The sequence below is a fragment of the Crotalus tigris genome, unplaced genomic scaffold (assembly GCF_016545835.1).
Source record: "Crotalus tigris isolate CLP2741 ecotype Arizona unplaced genomic scaffold, ASM1654583v1 scf7180000019944.6993514239:2294586, whole genome shotgun sequence".
Classification (NCBI taxonomy): domain Eukaryota; kingdom Metazoa; phylum Chordata; class Lepidosauria; order Squamata; family Viperidae; genus Crotalus; species Crotalus tigris.
In genome coordinates this window covers 345,611-366,537 of record NW_024097783.1, presented here as the reverse complement: position 1 = coordinate 366,537, position 20,927 = coordinate 345,611, and the positions used below count along the sequence as shown (strand labels likewise).

The window sequence follows — 20,927 nt, the reverse complement described above, 5'->3', positions numbered from 1 at the left end:
GGGTACCCATTACGTTTGCACACCTGGAAGAGATAATTTCTCTCCTCTCTCTTAGCTCTGGCAGTGCTGCAATGCGACTCCACTCACTTAAATAGAGTCCTGACACAGCTGACTTTATGGACCATGGGGTGATTACTCTCGAAGTGTAAAATCCTGTCTGTACATGTGGGTTTTCGGTATACCTTAGTAGTCAGACATCCGTCCACCTGGCGCTGCACTAACACATCTAAAAACGCTAAACTGCCCTGGTGTTCCTCTTCCATGGTGAACTGGATGTCTGGGTATACCGAATTCAGGACGTTCATGAAGTCAGTCTTGTGCCGCTCCTTGATGACCACAAACGTGTCGTCCACATAGCGGGCCCAAAATTTTGGTTGATATTGGGCCAACGCTATGTGTTCCAATCGCTGGAGCACCACCTCCGCAATCACACTGGAGATCGGCGACCCCATAGGAGTTCCCTTAATCTGTTCATATATCGTGCCCTGAAAGGTGAAATAGGTGTTAAGACAGACTCCCATTAATTTTATGAGGTCTTCCGTCCGAAGGGAGTCTTGGTGTAATCCTTGGTCTCCCTGATTCAGTCGGTCCCTTAAAACCGCAATGGCAAGTTCCTGCGGGATGGAAGTAAATAGGGAGACTACATCGAAGGAGACCATGACTTCATCTTTTTCCACCTTCAGGGCCCTAATTTTGCCAAGGAACTCCTCTGTCGACCTCACAGTAGTGTTGCTGTTATCCGTCAAGTGGCTGATGCGTGTGCTCAGCCACTTAGCTAGTTCATAAGTGGGTGTGCCTCTGAACGCGACGATGGGGCGTAGGGGGACGTCAGGTTTATGCACCTTTGGTAAGCCATAGAATCTGGCAAGCGCTGAATCGCCAGGGCGTACCTTCCTCAATACGTCCTTCCCCATTCTCCCATTGCGTTTTAGGGCATCAAGGAGTTTATTGGTATAATTCTTTAGCGTAGTGGAGGGATCTCTATTGATTATTCTATAGGCAGCACTGTCTTGAAGTAGTTCCAAAGCTTTACTTACATACACCTCTTTATCTAAGACAACCGTTGCTCTCCCCTTATCAGCTGGAAGGATGACAATAGTGTCATCCTTTCTAAGCTGGCTCAGGGCTACTTTTTCCCTTGCTGACAGTGTTTGGTAGCGTTTATGGCTCATGATAAGGCTTGTGACCTGTTGCCTGACTAAGTTCTTAGTCTCCTCTCCCGCTCCCATACGGAGCAAAGCAGGCTCTAACGCTGCTACAAAATCAAGTGCGCTAGCGTCAGTAAGATTATGGCCTGTGTCTCGCTGTAACAGGGAGAGTTGTGACTGGCTTAATACTTTAGAAGATAGGTTGTGTACTACTTTTCCCGGTGGGATATTATTACGAGACTCACGTAGCGTGTTCATTCTTTTTAGGAACACCTCCGTCATGCGCCGAGTCATCTGGGTCATGGTTTGCCGGATATATTGGTCTAGCATCATGAAATGTTGGTTTCTCAATTCCATGTTACAAAAGTCTCGGTGTTCTTGAATCCGTGCCTTTAGGTACCGTATCCTCCTATGCTGGTCATTGATTAATGCGTACAGCGTACGTCATTGGAATTGGTGAACTGCTCGCCAGCATTCCAAGGAGTCCACCGTTGGTCTTCTCCTTAATGATTTCGGTGTTAAGTTCTCCTTAATACATCCATGGAGGAATGCTAGTTTGCAGTAGTAGTCGTGCAGACTTCTCCCACTTCCTGGCTCTAAGCAAAACTGCTCTATCATATTCGCGTTTAAGAAAATTAAAAACGTGAACCCTAAGACAACCGTTTAATTTTCTTAAACGCGAATATGATAGAGCAGTTTTGCTTAGAGCCAGGAAGTGGGAGAAGTCTGCACGACGCGTATCAGCCAACTACTGCAAACTAGCATTCCTCCATGGATGTATTAAGGAGAACTTAACACCGAAATCATTAAGGAGAAGACCAACGGTGGACTCCTTGGAATGCTGGCGAGCAGTTCGCCAATTCCAACGACGTACGCTGTACGCATTAATCAATGACCAGCATAGGAGGATACGGTACCTAAAGGCACGGATTCAAGAACACCAAGACTTTTGTAACATGGAATTGAGAAACCAACATTTCATGATGCTAGACCAATATATCCGGCAAACCATGACCCAGATGACTCGGCGCATGACGGAGGTGTTCCTAAAAAGAATGAACACGCTACGTGAGTCTCGTAATAATATCCCACCGGGAAAAGTAGTACACAACCTATCTTCTAAAGTATTAAGCCAGTCACAACTCTCCCTGTTACAGCGAGACACAGGCCATAATCTTACTGACGCTAGCGCACTTGATTTTGTAGCAGCGTTAGAGCCTGCTTTGCTCCGTATGGGAGCGGGAGAGGAGACTAAGAACTTAGTCAGGCAACAGGTCACAAGCCTTATCATGAGCCATAAACGCTACCAAACACTGTCAGCAAGGGAAAAAGTAGCCCTGAGCCAGCTTAGAAAGGATGACACTATTGTCATCCTTCCAGCTGATAAGGGGAGAGCAACGGTTGTCTTAGATAAAGAGGTGTATGTAAGTAAAGCTTTGGAACTACTTCAAGACAGTGCTGCCTATAGAATAATCAATAGAGATCCCTCCACTACGCTAAAGAATTATACCAATAAACTCCTTGATGCCCTAAAACGCAATGGGAGAATGGGGGAGGACGTATTGAGGAAGGTATGCCCTGGCGATTCAGCGCTTGCCAGATTCTATGGCTTACCAAAGGTGCATAAACCTGACGTCCCCCTACGCCCCATCGTCGCGTTCAGAGGCACACCCACTTATGAACTAGCTAAGTGGCTGAGCACACGCATCAGCCACTTGACGGATAACAGCAACACTACTGTGAGGTCGACAGAGGAGTTCCTTGGCAAAATTAGGGCCCTGAAGGTGGAAAAAGATGAAGTCATGGTCTCCTTCGATGTAGTCTCCCTATTTACTTCCATCCCGCAGGAACTTGCCATTGCGGTTTTAAGGGACCGACTGAATCAGGGAGACCAAGGATTACACCAAGACTCCCTTCAGACGGAAGACCTCATAAAATTAATGGGAGTCTGTCTTAACACTTATTTCACCTTCCAGGGCACGATATACGAACAGATTAAGGGAACTCCTATGGGGTCGCCGATCTCCAGTGTGATTGCGGAGGTGGTGCTCCAGCGATTGGAACACATAGCGTTGGCCCAATATCAACCAAAATTTTGGGCCCGCTATGTGGACGACACGTTTGTGGTCATCAAGGAGCGGCACAAGACTGACTTCATGAACGTCCTGAATTCGGTATACCCAGACATCCAGTTCACCATGGAAGAGGAACACCAGGGCAGTTTAGCGTTTTTAGATGTGTTAGTGCAGTGCCAGGTGGACGGATGTCTGACTACTAAGGTATACCGAAAATCCACATGTACAGACAGGATTTTACACTTCGAGAGTAATCACCCCATGGCCCATAAAGTCAGCTGTGTCAGGACTCTATTTAAGCGAGTGGAGTCGCATTGCAGCACTGCCAGAGCTAAGAGAGAGGAGAGAAATTATCTCTTCCAGGTGTGCAAACATAATGGGTACCTGGCCAAGTTCATTAATCGGTTCAATAAACCATCTGGACCCCGGAGTGACCCCACACCCCAAAGACTTACACCTCAGGCAACCACACGTGTTACTCTCCCCTACATTCACAATGTCTCAGAGGCCACTGCAAGGATTTTGGCACCGCACAAGATACAAGTGGCCCATAGACCTAACCAAACACTGCGGGCAGCTATAATGCGCCCCAAGGACCCACTCCCCAACATTGAAAGATCGGCAGCCGTCTACAAGATCAACTGCATGGACTGCCAATCCAACTATGTTGGGGAGACAGCTAAACGGATTAAAACCAGGGTCCATGAGCATAAGTTAGCAGTGAAAAGGGGAGACCAACACTCCCAGATATGGGCACACATGGCGAAATTAGACCATAAATTCAATTTCAGTGAGGTTAGCATACTGACTAGTGACAACACCAAGGGGGGCCGCCTACTTAAGGAGGCATGGCTCTCGGATGACAATTCTATTAATCGGCATGTGGACCTGTGCCCGGCATATATGGCTTTAAGGTTGTGGAGCACAAATAATCAAGGACAGCACCCCCGACGTCCCAATAACAACTTTAATGGCACTAAGGAGGAGGAACCAACTCCCCAATTGATCCAAAGTAATCTGAATGAGGAAACACAACCGGAAAACACCTCTACCATGTCGGTAACACCATCACAGCTCCGAAGGATTAAAGGGACTGTGGGAATCAAAACTCAGAACCCAGATACCACAGATACCCGAGGTGTTGTGACCAGTATAAAGGAAGATATTGCGGTTGGAGGGGGGGAGAGACCCTTGGATACGGCAATCCATCCGCATATGGGAGAAAATGCGTTGGCTATTTCGGAAGGAAAGGAGAGATCCCCCTGTCAGACCAGGATGACCGGTTTGGGAGGGAGGGAACCGCAGAGCACGATCGGAGGCGGACCCTTGAATGGCATTGGAGAAGGAGAAAGAACTCAGGAGATCGAACTGTCATCCCCCCTGCTTGCGCATCCCAGAGAACTCCGGAGGATCTGTACAGCCACCAACGACGCAAGAGGGAGGAGACAAGCTGAGGAGGGACGCTGTGAGGATCAAATAGATCGTGATTCCATCATTACCCTCCCCCCCGGACCGATTACCCGCAGTAGGGGACGCACAGGACGGCTGGGCGTAGTGACGACCGGGGAGCCGCCGCCCCCCTCCACCCACGACCGAGCGGTTCATCCTCTAGTTCCGGACCATCGACCAGCTGCAACCACCTGGGAGGGGTCTGTGGGATCATCTGGATGGTGCTTGCCCCAGGGGGAAGAGCGAGGACATGGTTCCGTCGCTGCCCCCCCCCGGACTGCATGATTATGGTGCGGCGCGCGTAAAGCGGCCGGATGCAGGGGTGATTGAGGAATCGCCGCCCCCCCCCTGTGACCGAACGGCTTCCCCTCCAGCCCCAGACCATCAGTGGATTACAACTACCCCGAAAGGACCCACAGGACCACCCAGACGACATCCATATAAGAAGTAAAAACATCAAAACCAAAAGAAAAACTTGCCATAGGAAGAACAATGGGACGAAGGAGGATCGCAAAATAAACATGAAATGTGTATTGCCACCTGCCCCCGGTGGAGAAGGGTTAAAACATAGAGACTATTGCAATTACAGAGACATTTGCCCATCCACCTTAAGATTGAGGGAAAGAAGGATGGAGGAGGATGAATGTGCAGTTGAAATGAATAGAAAAGAACAGACCAGCCGTGCGCAGTCACTCTATTCAGGCCCGATGACGAGGTCGAGGAGTCGTGCGCAGACCTTGTTGCACCTATAAAAGTGACTCTCTCACTCCCTGGCGCACTAGCCCTGAGGATGCCGGCAGGTGACGGCGAAAGCTAGGCGCTTTTTAATAAATTTTATAGTTTTTATTACCCTGGTGATCATTTTATTTCTCACCATGAATACTCCCAGGGTTCACGTTTTTAATTTTCTTAAACACGAATATATATATATATATATATATATATATATATATATATATATATATATATATATATATATTATTTTATATATATATATATATATATATATATAGTCAATTACCAATAAAACGTGAACACCAGGAATATAATAAACTATAAAAGTTTAATACCATCACCGATCACCAAGCTTTCGTCAGATACTTCTGACATCGTCAGGGTTAATGCTGGTCTGTGGGAGAGTGCCTTTATAGGTGAGCCATCATTTGCACACGGCTCTTAGATCTTGTCATAGGTCCTAATTCATTTAACTGCTTTTTAAATATGGCTTCCATACTGATGACTCCTCTTTTCTTGCTTTTACTGCTTGTGGGTGTATATATATATACACATACATACATATATTGAAGAAAGGAGATACGCAAGAATTATAAACTACTGAGGAACAGCATTAATTTCTTTCATAAAGAAAATTCACTTAAGCTCTACTATAGAGAAGTTATTGGTCCTCTTTATTCTGCACTAGTCAAATAAAATCTAGAATACTGTTTTCAGGTTTAGGCACCATATTTTATGAAGAACATTTACTAACTGGACCATGTCCACAAAGGATGTTGTTCTTCTGGGGTATATGCTATAGTCTGGGCTGGGAAGACACTATCCAGATTTTTTGCTTAGCTTGGCGATACAAAGAATACCTACACAATAATATCTTCATTGTTTTCCCTTCCCTAGTATTCTCACCCAAATTCTGTTAATTGGAAATCATGCTCAAATTCCTGGATCTCAATACATATGAGAACTTCTTCCACATATGATGCCAGTCTTCCCTTCTTTTATCTGATCTATTCATTTAGATAAGTTGTCAATCCTTTCATTCCATTACAGATTTTCATCTCACTAGATTTCAGTACTTACTAAATGATAGTTGTCACTTTGCATTTAAATTTAATTCCCCAGTCCCTGGATATTTGTATAGAATGTTTCCCAGCCCCTAATATCCTTGGAAAAATAAAAGTGAAGAATTTGAAGGGATCTTAGATGTAATAACCTGTGCTAAGAGATCCACCACAATTTGCTCTGTACTGATTCTACTGTAATCTAATCTATGGCATTATTACTTGGTCTATTTTTTTTTATATTTATGTATTCAGTACTGAGTACCTTCACATCTTACATATCCTGACCAATCCTGTACTGAGACACTATTTTCTGGGGTATCTCTTTCTCTCTGTAAGAGCACTTAGTTCTATACCTAGGGCCCTAGGCTCAAGAAAGCAGGGTGAATAGTATGCTGAATATGTAACTAATCCTAAAAAGGAAATGACAAATTTAAATAAATTATAAAGTCTGACAATATTTATACAAGAAGTATCAGAATAGTTGAGACAATGATTTGCCAAATGGTAATGTTTGGATGTGAAAGCTGTACATTATCAGAGTGAAGAAAAAACAATTTATTTCAAAATACCACAAATTGCAATCCAAATACATATTTTGAAGAAACTGCTATCCTTTTTTTCACCAGTTTTAATTGTAGGACCATGAACTGCATGAAGAACCAAAATCAACTTATGTACTCTGGGCAAGTGGATGAGGAAAAGGCAGGCAAGCATGGGAAGCTTCATTTGCACATACGTAGATTAGATTCAGTATGCTTATTAATACCTCTTAGGACCTTTCATTTTATTCTGTGAGAGTTCATCTGCGAGCCAGTGGTTTCTAGGATATTGCTAAGGTCAGTCAATGACTTCTCATTTTTAAGGTCATAAAACCTATAACAAAGAATGGAAGTGCAACAGAAAAAAAAGGCAGTGTATTTGAAGACTTGTGGATGTAAGTTAATTTGTATCCTTACTCTAAGACAAAATGATATATGACTTCATCTGAGTATATAATTATTTCTTATCTAGCTATGTAACATCATGTATCTAGAAGTCTTCAGCTGACTTCAAGCCTAGTAGCCAAACTGAGACAGCTATCCAATAATTTCTGCTGAGATAACCTAGTGGCTTGACTCTTTCCTTTTTCCCATTACTACAACAACTATACCCAAGGATCCAAACAATGACTATTGACCACTGGGAGCTCCACAAACTATCCATCTATAAGGCAATGTTTTGTTCCAGTATCAGACCACATAACTCCCTGATGGACTAGCTAACCCAACAGGTGGGATAGAACCAGAGTCTTCTAGTGGGGGTTCAGGCGAATGCAATAACTGCTACTGGGATAGTTGTAGCCCTTCAACTCTGTTCCTACTTTCCTATTAGATGAATATGACAGAAATCCAAGCAAATGTTTTGACTTCCTTGCTCAGTAAAAAGCTCTACATCTGTGTTCAGATAACTCTTCCAATGGCCATGCTCATATAGGAATTGAATTAACTTAATGACGAGGGCGCTACAAAGTGAGCTGCAAAGTGAACAATTACCCTCTGATTCAAGTCAGCTTGGATCTGAAAATTTACATGAATTTTGTGCCATGCCTGAGATTTAATTTAGAGGAATCTTGCTTGACAGATAACCAGGAAATTTGCCATCTCATTTGGGGTAAGCATTCAGTTTAAGAATATGCTGCTAATTTTTTAGCTTGTAACTAAGGATGTGGGCTGAAATTTAAGAGGTTTAATTGTCCACTGCATAGAGCTGCTGGCATATAAAATGTAAGATGAGGTAATTTGTGAATGCATCACAATTATTGTTTTAATGTAAGTCTGCTTGGTACTGAATGACTCAAAATAATGTAATAGAATATAGGTGGAGAGGAAAGACGCCACTGTTCACCATCATACTTTCCTCCTGATTCATCCACTTGTAAATCAGACACTCAGAAGTTAAACTCATGTAGCTGAGAGACAACAAAGCTTAACTGAGTGCTCAGAAAAAGTTGTGTCATCTCATTCTGGGCCTGTGGAGCAAATGGTTGCTACTCATTGCCATTTAAGACCATCCTGTTCCAAACCATTGGTAGAATGTCATACTTGTAGCAAAGGAGAGCTTTCAATAGCAAAAACTCAGTATACTCCATATTTGTTCTTTTGCAAAATGAAACACTTCCAAGGCTCAGATGCTGAGAATTATAGTTGGCTGTTCTAATGTTTATCCATCTTTAGGAGAAGAAATTTTGCAACTCTTTCATGAGAGCAGTTCAACTGAACATTTTGAAATATTTAAAACTTTTTGGCGATCTTACATTAGAGCAGGTATCAAGAATTAAATTTCTCTGTGTCACACTTGTCAAGCCACAAATCGACAAACCAGACTACCCACCTTGTACTGTATATGCCTTGAGTCTTATTTTCTATAGAAATTATACTTGACTTACCACATACCAAGAAATATAGTGGCATTTGGTATGTTAATGTTTAAAGGTAGCCCAGTTTATTTCTATAATTGCCTTATAAGTTTGTATGTGCTTGATGTCTTACACTTGTCTCGTCTTCCAGGTTTTAAGATTTTGCTCAATCATCTCATTTTGCGCATAAAAAAATCAATAAATTGGCTAACCATCAGACAATCAAAAAGTAAGCCAAGAACCAGAAAAATAATAAAAAAACACTACTGAATTGGATACATAAAAAATAAAAAGCCAGAAATAGAAATATGGTCATAAATAACTTATTTACTATTAATTTACTCTACAAATTAACCAGGCTGAAAAATTCAGATCTAAATTATTTATAAAACCAACCAGTCTACTATTGTTTCAATCAGTCATCTAGTCCTGACTGTTAGAGATAGAGCATAGGAAAATAAGCTTTATAATTTCTTACTGTAACAAGTTTTTGGAAAATCAGGAAAATTCTGGATATTTTCAATAAGAAGCCCCATTAGATGGTGGAACTATGCAGATAAAGAAAGATTTGCAGTGGTACTTGTATGTCCATTACTTTTTTATATTTACCCCCTCCTATGACCAAACAGAAAACCTACAGAGGACTTTTGTAAAACAGATCCATGAATTTACTGTGGTTTCTAGAGCAGTTTCTTTGGAGCTGCTTTTGCTCATCAGAATAGCACTCATATAAAGCTGCTTTTTGACGGCGATTAGAGTGTTGCTTTGGTAGTGCAGACTTTGATTTGGACACGTTGCTTTACAATAAGCCTGAGTGTGATGTTGGCTATTGTTTCCTCTGCTGATAAGAATATCTAAGAAGGATAGACTGTTATTCTCTTTTCTCTTTTGAATTTGATTCTGTTAAAGATACTACTGATTATGTTGTATGTGTTTATCAGATGCTGGAAATGGATAGAAAAAAGCCAGTCAAACATAAGTAGCTGGTAAGTGAAGAGAATATTACTATACAATAATTGTAATATTACTATAATTTACAATAGTGTAAAAGTATTCACAAGATTTTATGCATAAAAGTATTTATCTAACTCAGTGGTTCTCAACCAGTGGGTCGCGACCCCATTTGGGGTCGTACGACCATTTCACGGGGTCGCCAAACAATGCAGTCCACCATTTTTTTCCCCTTTTCCTTAGCTGTGCTACTCCCTTTTATTCTATTGGCTTTTGAAAGCCAATAGAATAGACTCTCTTGAATAGAGTCTAATTCTATTGGCTTTCAAAAGCCAATAGGAATTGTCCAGGCTGTCTCTGCCCTGCTGAGCCCACCAAATTCCCATTCTGCAAACAGTGCTGCACCAGTTGAGTAGTCCTTGACTTACGACCGGTTGAGTAGTCCTCAATTTATGACCGGTTGGGGGTCGCGGCATTAAAAAGGTTGAGAACCACTGATCTAACTGTATATCTATACTGATGTAGCATAAGTACATATTCTGCTACCTGCTTAATGCTTAAATCTTAACAAAACAATTCTTTAGCATAAGTACATATTCTGCTACCTGCTTAATGCTTAAATCTTAACAAAACAATTCTTACTTATAATACAAACTGCTTCACTGCTATTTACTTCTTCGCACCATGCTACCTTATTATCTACCAGCTCAGAAATGATAACTGTTAAGTCCTTCAATCAATAGCGAATGATGAAGACACATCTTGCAGTAAACAGCACTTTTATTCGTTTTCAGCCAAACACCAACAACAAGCAAAGGCACATAGGCCTCTTTTTATCTGATCAGATCCCCAGGCAAAATGGCAAGAATCAGGGAGCGCTTTCGCGCCTTGCGCATGCGCACAAGGCTGGTGCCGCTCAATCTGGTCCCGGGCAGTTTCCGGAATGCCAGGGACCTTGCAACGTCCTGAGCCTACTTTTGCAGGCTCAGGACACAACACGAACAGCTTCTCTTTTTAACGCTCTCTTGCCCAGATATCCAGCAGCTGAAACTCATGGAGTTCACTCTGCCACCATTTAGAATACAGAACTGTGTCTTCTTCTAGCTCTTCTTTGTTTTCACCATTTCAGGCACATTCTGAGATTTTCTCCCTGGTTATAGATCCTTTGAGTTCTAGCTTTGTCAGTCTTTGCTTGCCCTGTTCCATATTTTGCCTTTTATGCGTGGGAGGGTTATTGCTTCTAAACACTGCATGTCTATCTCTGCTATGAACCCTATGATAGATGATCCCATAGAACAGTGGTTCTCAACCTTTTTAATGCCGTGACCCCCAACTGGTCGTAAGTTGAAGACTACCCAACTGGTCATAAGTCGAGGACTTTCCCTGCCAGGGAGTGCCGCGCATGTGTGGTGCCGCCCTCTGTGCCAGCTGAGACGTAGCTGGCAAGCGGCAGAGATGGTGCAGGCCGACCACTGGCTGGGCCACCAGCTGGCCAAGCCCAAGGGAGGTAAGGCACCCGCCGGGCCCTACGCACGCCAGCAACCCTACTTGCACCCGCCGGCCTCCCACCTCCCACCCCTGACCCTCTTTTACTTACATTTTTAGTAGTTGCTCAGCAGGGAGGGGTGAAAACTTCCAGACAGCTCGTCTTCGCTGCAGACAACTTGCAGCACCATTTGCAGAATGGGACTTTTGGCGGGCTCAGCAGGGCAGAGACAGCCTTGACAATTCCTATTGGCTTTTGAAAGCCAATAGAATTAGACTCTATTCAAGAGAGTCTATTCTATTGGCTTTCAAAAGCCAATAGAATAAAAGGGAGTAGCACAGCTAAGGAAAAGGGGGAAAAAATGGCAGACTGCGTTGTTTGGCGACCCCGTGAAATGGTCGTTCGACCCCAAATGGGGTCCCGACCCACAGGTTGAGAACCACTGCCATAGAAGATGTTTTAAATCTGTCCATGAAACTAAAAAGAATTGGTGAGGGAAAAGCCTATAAGTTCCATTATTCAGGATGTTTCAATTTTTTTATATTAAATGTACACCTAGAGAAAAATCAATGTAGTTAAAGCAACATGTGAGTTCTAATCATACCTTAACCATAAAGTCATCTGTGTCTCTCTCTCCCTCCCCTCCCTCCCTCTCTCTCTTACTTATCTCTCTCTTATATGCATTATTTCTGTTTCATCTCTAGGTAATTTCAAACCTATCTTGCTGAAAAGGCTAGAGGGGAAATTCATAGCTTAAAGGACTTCCATTGTAAATTTAAATACTAAAGCTTCTTAATAAATAATGGTACTTCTCGGAAAACTATAGTTAATATTTCAAATAAGCAATACTATGTAAATTGTAGCCAGGGGGCCACAATGGAAAAAAGGGAAGATAGACAAGAAGACTTTTAAAAAATAAGTGAATAAGTTGTACTTATTCTGTATAGCTATATCTGTGTAGGGCCAGGGGGCAAGAATGTGTAAATGGTACCATAGGTACTGCCTTCTAGAACTTTTTGGTTATTGTTTTATTTTCTAGATATGCTTACCACTCTGGGATTTTCTAGAAGTCTCCCATCAAATAAGCAGACCTTGCCCTGCTTAGCTTTTAAGCCCAAATAAGATCAGCAAGGGCCTATTCTACAAGGATGAGTGAAAGATGCAAAATATAACTCCCACACATAATTTTTGGTTATATAAGTACAACTTTCTCATAAAGCTGTGTCACAAGTTTTATATCAGCACTTAACCTTTGAGATAAAAGTAATACTAAGTATTATGGATGAATATATGAAAATGGCAATCATAGACCGGACAATTCTGAGTCTTTCCTACCAACTGCTTTCCTAGCTATTTGGACTGTTATGCTTGGTTTATGATATGCAGGTGTTTATAATGTGTTTTCTTTTTGTATGAAGACAACAACACGATCAATTCACATCCTAAGTGCATCATGCAGAGTTTTATGCATGCAAATTGTCTAATACTGACAGTGTAGTTAAATGTCAGCCAGCATTTCTAAATACTTATGAACAATTTGAGAGTGCCAACTATAATTTAAGTTTCCTTTATTGACTGCATGTTCCTTAGATTTGTTTCCCTTACTTCCATCCCTGATACTTCCTTTTTTTAAAGGAACTTAAGAGGAAAAATAGCAAAAATCTCTGACAAACAAATAAGGCCGCTTTGCAGATTTGTTTTTCATTTCAAACATACACTATCTTACTATTGATACTAATATTTGTATTAAATATTACCATTTAATACTAAGTAATATTAAACTATTACTACTATTTTAGCAATACTAAACCAGAGGTTATTGAAATGTATGTATTTCACAGGTATCATCACATCCATGCATTTGTATTATTTAAATTGTTGCTTTGGTTGCTAGCTTCTAAGAGGCAATGCCATTGAAATACAGCTGGTTGAAAAGTTTAGTGTTAAGAAGAAAGATTTTCAGTAGATGCCCAATGGTGTAAACAAGTATTATTTCCTGCAGCTTCAACACCAAGGTACAATCCATAAAGGTACTAACAATATGGAGTATTTCAGGGACAAATAATAATGTTTCACAAAGGCTTAAATAGAATATTAATTGATGTTTGCATTTCTAAGAGCTTTGCAACAGTTACGATGGAATCCCACTTCTATCTATCTAATGCAGGGGTGTTAAACTTGCAATGTCACATGATGTGTCATAACATGTCGCAACTTTTTTGCCAGTGCTGGCAATGGGTTTTGCTATCTGGCCTGCAGGCTGGCAGTTTGACATCCCTGATCTAATGCTATATTGCAGCTTGTGAATACATGTGGAATTGAATGACTGCAATTTTTGTCTCAATGTTCCACAAACTGCAATACCTTTAGTTGTGTTATGAAGGGCTTCTGAGCCAGTGACAATTGGCCACATCTGGAAGTTTTAGAACATGTTGTTCATATTATTGCAAAATATCTGCTATCCTGCGCTACATTCCTATTCACAAAATGGTTGTCATGCCGAATATGGCCAATTGCAAAACACTCTGCTTACAATAAAACTAACCAACCAACCAACCCAAAAAAATCCAGTGAGACATAAATATAAACAAGATCAGGGGAGAATATGTCTGAAGCTTACATATAATGCAACCAATATCCCTCCCTGTTACTAAGGGATCCTCATAATGGGAGAAGAGGAAGACAGTAGCAGCACTGGTAAGGGAATTACCTGATAGGCAAGCTACAGAAGTACAGAAGCCAAGTTGCTGTCACCTTTCAATTATGTGTTAAGCCAGACATAAGCTACTCATTTAAAATGCATAAGCCTTTCTAGGTGGAGCAGTTGATCAACACATAAAAAGAGGCACTGAAATTAATGTTTGATGTTTCTTGAAGCCAAAAGAGCCAGAAGCAGTCCCACAGGAAATTGGCAAAACCAAACTGGAACCACCAGATTGCCAGCATGGAACACATCGTGTGAAGCCATTTCCTCAAGGCACATAAATGTGAACAATACTATCTGCACACAGCAACGTGAGGCAGGATATTCCGAAAAATCTTAAAACAATCTCAGCTTTCAGTGGATACTGAGATACAGGCAGAGGCATGGTTAGGAAATTGTTACTGTAGTAGATGGTCCTTGGGGAATTTGTGTGGATTTGAAACAACTCTAAATCATTCTAAATTTAGCTTCCCAGCTGGCCCAGTCTCAATGGACAGATGACCCCATTGTGAAGCAGAAAGCAATAATTACTCAGCACCCTTGTTAGAATCTTAGAGTAAACTTGGGGAGGAAACAGTAGCTCAAAGTAAGATTTATTTGTAATATTCTAAACTCATGTTCTTGTTGTTGTGCCTGCTCCTCACTTTGCCACTAATCACCAGTCTTTAGGTTTACAACAGTCTATAAAATAACCCACCACACAGACTTATTCAATCTTTTAGCATACAAATCAGATCTCTCCAATGGCTAGGGATATACTTTATCGTATCTGAATAGCATCCAAGTAGGAAAAAGTTGCTCTAAGCACAGTAGAATGGAAACAAATACAACATAGAAACTGGGAGACAATTTTTCTTATATGTTGAAGATTATCTTGTCAAGCAAGTTATATGAGAAATGACTTTATTCTTTCTAGCAAATAATAGATGGAAAATTACAAGCCTTCATTTAATTTATAGTCTTTTGCAATAGAATAGCAAAAAGGAGAAATACAAACTCTGTGGAATTCTTTTAGCTATTTAAAATTTTGCTTAAAATCTATATATATGAAGAAATGTGGCAAAAAGGGAATGCTATTTTATTTGAATATGGAATTAAATCATGATAATTAGTATAAAAGAAATAATTTAATTCTTAAAAATCTACACTTAAGTATGGCCAAGTGAGAATTCTTTATAAATGCAATTATTTGCTATTATAATCATGCATAATAGCTATGGTATTAATATTTAGATGCTGTGGATGCAAGCTACAGTAAATCTATTAACAATAAAACTGTAAACAGGTTATATACGCTTAGACAATTATCAGTATGAAGCATAGTATTCTGAGAAGGAAACCCTATTCAGATTAATTGGCCATATTCCTTCCTAAGTGTGAGTAGAATTGACAATTTTAATATCTAAGTAAATGTATTTTTCATATAATCTCTTCTATGGTACTGGAATCCTTCAAGACTTTTCTCCTTCTTCTCCTCCTCATTCTCATGATTCTTTTGATTCTGATTCTTCTAATTCTTCTTCCTTTTTTCCGATTTAATTCTAGCCATGTGACAGAGAAGCAGATTATAGGATTTACAGTACTATGTAAACTAAATGACTGAGAGAAGTAAAAAAAAAAAATGCCTAAAATAAAATCCAGAAAAAAATCAAGTTACTTAGATATGTTCAGATGAAATATCATGTTTAAAATCATAAAAAATGAAATTTGGAAAAGATATTAATAGGATATGCAACTCATACCCCATAACATAAAATATATGTAACTCATGCATTTTTCATACTTATTTATAAAAAATTCTTGATTATCACCATAATTCAAAACTATGGAGGAATACAAAACAAAACAAAAAACCATAATATGATATTAAGACCATAAAACTAAATATATTAAAAAAATTAGTGAGGACAGAATATATTCAACTGAAAATCGATATAAACAAATGCACAATTAGCTGGCTTCTATTGTTTGCAAAGTATGGAAATACTTTCATGGTCAGAGTGCATTTATCAAGAATGTCCTTTCTCTGGTTGCACAACCAATTCTTGATGAATGAGGCACGATCAATAAGATGTACAGTATCTACTGATGATTTCCCTCAAAGCATCTAATTAAGATACCTCAGTTTTCATTTTTTTGTATAATCAGATAAATGTAAGCAACATAAGCATGTGGGAAAATAATCAATAACAATTTTTGTTCTGGTGAAATAAGCATGAGATTTAGTTTTAATTTTTTTCCCTTTCAGTCTGCAGTTAGTCCTTGACTTATGACCATTTATTTAATAACTGTTGGAAGTTATAATGACGCTGAAAAAGGTGACTTCTGACTGGTTCTAACTCCTACAACTGTTGCAGCATCCCCACAGCAATGTGATTGCACCCAGGCACTTGCATTTACAATGGTCACAGCTTTCCAGGGTCATGTGATCACCACTTGCAATCTCCCCAGCTGGCTTCCAACAAGCCAAATCAATGGAGGAAGCTGAATTAACTTAATAACTATGGCAAAAAAATGGGGATCAAATGGGGAATGACTCACTTTATTTAGTTCCAGGTCCTACTGTGGTCCTAAGTCGAGGTCTACCTTATAACATCAACAATAATCAATGCAGTAATGATCAAATGACTTTCCTCTGGTCTTTATTAGTCAAAATAAAGGAGCCCAGTTGGGTACATAATGTTCTGTACAAAAGATCACATTAGCTTCAAACTGCTTTATGAGATATTGGAGAGAGGAACTTATGATGGTATACAACTGTCATTGGCTAAACTGAGGGTACAGCAGATGTTATCAGTACAGTGGTATTTCCCCAAGACTGCTATAGTAGTATATATAGCAGTCATAAAAAAGATCTTCTATGTAGCCCATCGAGCTCCTTTTAAATATCTAATTTTTAACATGCTTTTACCAATTAATATCTTCTTTTTGAGGAGTATGACCTTAAGCATCATGAATAAATGTTCTTTATGAAATATAACTCCCATTGTATGAATAGTTCCCACATGAAAATTAATTGTTCTTTGGAAGATAGTAGCAGGTTCAAAAATAATTCCATGATTTTAACAACTCGTGACTGGGAGATACAAACCACCAAATGTTACTGTTGCAAGCATGTAAAGTAACTTTGTCATCAGAAAAATAAAATACAAATCACAACTTTAAAAAAAGCTATCTGGTTATAATTTGTTTGAGGCAGAAATGTTATTTTTCAATATTCATGATATCATCATATACAGTAAACACTTACCTATGAATAAATCTAATTGAATTCAGGAGAGCTTAGTTCAGAAGATGAAAGTGTATATGTGGTCATCTACTTTACCTCCAAAACAATAATTATATAATATAGGTTGGACTCTGAGGTAACAACTGACAAAAAGATACCTAGTAAACTCAGCTTGTATGAAGACTTAACCTTGGACTTTTCTACAGAGCCCCTTTTATCTATTATTTTGTAATAATTCTATACATTCTTGATATATTTACTGATATTGCTGTTTATCATGAAATAACTATGTGATTGTCAAAATACTCTTTACTCCTCTGTTAGTAAATAGGAGATGCAATCTGAGTTCCAAATGAGGCAAATGGCTGCAGGATATTATATGTTCAGCAAAAAGGGATGAAAAATGATATGAAGAAATAAGTTTCCCACAGGGAATTAAAGTTTGTACACAGCGGCATATGCTTGATTACACCTTCCAAAGTGCATTATAAAAAATGTACAACTTTATATCCAAGAGCTCTTTGTGGATAAAAAGAAATGAAAAATTCCATTTCCAGTTATTCTGATACTGTCATGGTCTTCAATACTAACTATGGCTTAAGCAGGCTCATGAGAGGAATAATTAAATCTAATTGAATTTAAACTGTAGAAGCTGGCTGCATTCAAAATACAAACAAAAAAACATCAACATATATCAGCTACAATGCCAGGGACTAAGTTCTTTGTGTTAAATTTCAACATGGTATTTGAGACAGAGCTAATTATCAATAGCTAATTGACTGGCTGAACCTAGCACCATCCAGTTCTCAAATCTTAATGGAATCTGTTCAAGCATTTGTATTAAACAATGTCTTTGCAGAATTCAGTATCACCATACATTAGCCATTCAGTCTGCAGCACAAGAATATATCAGCATAAAACTAGACTGAGTGTTAGGTGACTACTTGAGCAGACCTACCAATACAAAGGCTGTCTTTATATAAAATCAGAAAATCAAGTTAATATTTCTATTTCTGTGATCTTGTTCCCTTATCACTGGGGTCTGGGTCACTTGAATCACGGTAGCTGCCATTTTTCAGTTTTTAGAAACTAGAAATTGTAACCAAGTCTAACTGTAGTTACAAGCTAGTAAACCTAAAATGGCAGGGTTTTTTTGAGCAAGACTAAATGTGGTTAAAATTCACAGATGGATGGTGGAGAGCTAATGTGTAGGGAGTACACATAAAATTATGTGGGAACCAGAAACAGAAACTTTGTTCATTCATTCTGATGCACTTAGTACTGTGTAAAATGTATCCATTTCTTTTTCCATCCACTTTGCTTTCTTCACTTAAGATATATTTTGTCTCTAAAGACTTAGGGTTTGATTCAGCAGACATAAATAATTGGAGTGGAAGCAATGCTTTCCATTGTGAGAACAATCTTTCCCCGAAATATTTAGTTTTCCCTATCAGTAGTATATGCTTGCCTAAAGAACTAAGCAGAATGCTTACATACTATAAATGTTATAGGGAACATTCAAAATCAGCCATCTTTCTTTTTCTGGATGGCATTAAAGCCACTCCATCCTCTGCAAAATGTAGAAAATTCAATACAATTTTACTAGAGTTTTCATGGGCTTCTATCTAGGCAGAGTGTGACAACACACACACACAAACACACACATTCTACAATAAATGGATGTTTAGACCCTGTTTGCAAGAAGCAGATTTTGTAAATAAAATATTCTCTACAAGAATGCTTGACTTTATCAGCTACATCAACCAAACAAAATCCAGAAAGCAACTCACCTCTTTGAATGTCATAACAGCATTTCCATAATATATTCAATATGACTATTCCCAAATCCTTCTCTCTGCAGTTTTCTCCCCTCTGATCTTGCCAACTGTGACTATTCCAGAACTAGCGTGAACAACAATGTTCTCAACAAACATGAAAGCAAATCTGAAGATGAAGTAAGTTATTAGTATGTTGGTTAAGTTGAGGAATTGAAAGCTGCAGCATCCATCATTCTCTTCCTCCTGTCTCCAAGATGCTGCTGCCATCATAGCAGTGACCTGGAACCAAAGAACCATCTGTGATTTTACTGGGAGACCTTGGGAGAGGAAATTGTCCAAAATTGTTATTGTCCTAATGAACTAGGAAGGGGTACTATAATATATCATGCAAAATATGATTATCAACATAGGTAACGTATTACAATTGCTTTGTGATTTGTTTGGTTTGCTTTTCCACAGAAATATCTATATTTTTTACTTCTCCACAGTATCTCTATGAAATAGCTTTATTTCTCTTTTTCATCATTGCAATGATATTTGGTGGAGAGGATATTTTTAATCAGTTTGGATGAATCCCTGTGAGCTGTTTGGCTTAGCACAACACGGGAAGACTCACCATTCAAGGGTTAACTTGGGGATTCTAAGTACATACACTGGAAAATGATATAATATGGCTCTTATCCCTTATTATAAAATAAATTGAATTAATAAATATGCATGGCTAAAGTGCAAAAAGGTAGAACCAAATTTCTATATTCCTGTTATCGTTTGCATTTGCATTGTTATTCCATGCTTCTTAGTCTTCAAGCTGCTACTGTTAAAAGTTGTTGTTATTCTGTTGTTTGAAGTGAATTATTTATCTCCTGAAGAATCAAGGGAGCATGGAACTGACCACTTATAAAGTTGAAAGTGATATTCTGAACAAAAATTATTTTTGGTTTAAATGGTTAGTCTAAATTTAAGCCATATGTGCTTAACTAAAAGAAAAAAAAAATAAAATTGTAAATCTTGCAAATGCCTTTCCAATCTAGACCCGCATTAGGCAAAGATTATACTGATATTAAATAAAAATGGTAGTTGTAGAATTTATGGAACTCCAATATTTGAATAGTATTGTTATTTCTTAAATTTCATTTTTGCTTGATGCTTTTGAAGAAGTTTAATTAAATTTTATGTATTTATTTTAACAGTATGGAGATTAGAATTGAAAATGATGCAATATCACATATAAAATTCATTACCATTGGTTGTAATAATAGTCACCAGTTGGCTTGGAGATGAGATAAGCAAAATGAATGGAAGATAGGTAATACAGTAGCTATTTGCCATAGCAGAGTTATCAGAGGCAGGTTATATCTAGATGTGTCTATCATAAAACAGAGAAGAACACTGCATTGTAACAATGAAATGAATCTATATTTGACCAGTTTTGCCATTATTTATTTTATTTATATGCCACTCACTCTTGAAGGCTAGCCATAGGCTATCCAGTTTCTAGTTTAAACAATTATGGAAATCCATATTTTTATAGATGAGGTGGAAAAGACCATATCTACGAGTGTAAATTCCGGCTAAGTTCAGACATTCAAATTAACCTCAGGAAATGATTGTTCAACTTCTGCATGAAAAGCCTTCCACTTTCAAAATTTCAAGAAACCCCCAAATTCTGAACTTCCATTTAACGTAATTTGATGTATTCGTACAAAGTTTTAACTACAATGCTGATGCTTTAAACAAAGCTAAACATTCTTAGTTCGATTAATATATCTTCATTGAACTTAACATGGTTCTGATAATTCTTATTGTTTTCTCAAACATGTTCCAGGTTACCCAAACAAGGTGTCCAAAATTTGACATGATACTCAAGGAAGAATGACCAATATAGAATAAAATAGAGCTATTATTTCTTATGA

At 38.9% G+C, this 20,927-nt stretch overlaps 1 long non-coding RNA gene across 1 annotated transcript; it reads left to right on the top strand.

The window, feature by feature from the left end:
* The first annotated feature begins 5,860 nt into the window (after window positions 1–5,860).
* LOC120317928 lies at window positions 5,861–19,923 on the top strand. Its single transcript, XR_005559352.1, has 4 exons — window positions 5,861–8,121; window positions 9,018–9,095; window positions 9,808–9,852; window positions 19,098–19,923. It is a non-coding gene; the product is annotated as an uncharacterized LOC120317928 (long non-coding RNA).
* The last annotated feature ends 1,004 nt before the right edge of the window (window positions 19,924–20,927 follow it).